The sequence below is a fragment of the Benincasa hispida genome, chromosome 1, assembly GCF_027475165.1.
Source record: "Benincasa hispida cultivar pf3 chromosome 1, pf3_genome.v1.1, whole genome shotgun sequence".
In the NCBI taxonomy this organism is placed as follows: Eukaryota; Viridiplantae; Streptophyta; class Magnoliopsida; order Cucurbitales; family Cucurbitaceae; genus Benincasa; species Benincasa hispida.
The window spans coordinates 9,510,396-9,511,883 of record NC_143478.1 but is presented as its reverse complement, the minus strand read 5'-3'; the positions used below and the strand labels follow the sequence as shown (position 1 = coordinate 9,511,883).

The 1,488-nt window shown below is 41.8% G+C and overlaps 1 non-coding gene across 1 annotated transcript; it reads right to left on the bottom strand.

Annotated features, from left to right (window-relative positions):
* Positions 1-1,122: 1,122 nt before the first annotated feature.
* On the bottom strand, positions 1,123-1,226 carry LOC120070387 (small nucleolar RNA R71). Its single transcript, XR_005479882.1, has one exon. It is a non-coding gene; the product is annotated as a small nucleolar RNA R71 (small nucleolar RNA).
* Positions 1,227-1,488: the final 262 nt, after the last annotated feature.

Sequence of the window (1,488 nt, the reverse complement as noted above, 5' to 3'; positions counted from 1 at the left end):
ATACCATTTACATTAAACTCCATTTTTGCATGATCCATCAGTCACCACTCAACTCTTTTGTATCTCCTTGCACAGGCACAACACTTTAGTGTAAATAACATATCTCTCATTCATTTAGGAAAACCCCTATAATAGATACAACACAAGGTCTGCATTTGTTTAACTGAATCCCTGAGTTCGACCCTGGACTTGCCAGGAACCTAAATTAGATTTATACTTGGGTCTGATTTAGGAAAACTTGAATGTCATTAATAGGAGTGTTGTGTGTTCTGATTGCATATCTCTAACGCATCAACGCATTTTAACTACTTAAACGCATCACAGCATCAATGCACCATTTATACTTGACACTTATTTTTCCAACTTATTTTATACAATACACTCCCTGCTCGAATTATGATAGCAACGAACAAGTTTTTGGCGCCGTTGCTGGGGATTCAGATACAAGACTAACCAAGAATTTTGTTTGTCTCTGTTGTAGGAACACTTCGGTCGAAGGAGTATTACAAGCTAAGCCTAAGCTTGTGAACATTTATAAGCAGGGAGAGCACTCCTGAACTCATATATGACCCTGAGATTGAAAGGACCTTCCGGCGTAGGAACCGATCTAACCGTTGTCGAAGGTTGAGGCAGCAATTTCTCAGACAATAGAACAAGCAACGAGCAATGGCGGAAGAACAGGAAAATCAACAACTAGCTCAGTAATTAGCTCATGCTGCACATAATCCAATCCTAATGGTGAATAGTAGCACGCGTCCTATGAGAGAGTACACGTCCTCTGTACTATATGATTTCTCTCCAGGAATCATCTACCCAACGCCAGACGGGACCAGGTTCGAGATGAAATCTGTAATGCTCTAAATGCTCCAAATTGCTGGACAATTTGGGGGTGGTCGTGGTGAAGATCCTCATGCCCACATGAAGCATTTTTTGGAAACGTGTAATTCATTTGTGATTCCTGGAATCACCCCAGAGGCGATCAGGCTGTCTTTGTTCCCCTATTCTTTGCGTGATGACGCAAAACAATGGGTGAACTCATTGGAGCTTGGTGAAATCACCACCTGGGAGAAGTTGGTGGAAAAATTTATGCAAAAATACTTCCCACCTACCACCAACGCGAGAAGGCGTCGAGAGATTATGAACTTTGAACAAGAAGAAGCTGAAACCTTAAGCGCCGCATGGGAGCGTTTTAAGGGTTTGGACAAGAATGGCCCGAACCATAGACTACCACTAACTATCCAAATGGAGACATTTTATGGAGGATTGAATTGAGCATCACAGATGGCAGTAGACATAGTAGCGACTGGTGGACTTATGGACAAATCTTACACTGAGGCTAAAGAGATATTAGACCGCATTGCTAAACACAACATGAAATGGGTGGACAATACGTATGATGGAAGAGCTGACAGGAAGAAGAGATCTTAGAACGTTAATTCTATCAATTCCAATGCAATAGCTACACTTTTTGCTCAAGTGGCTACGATG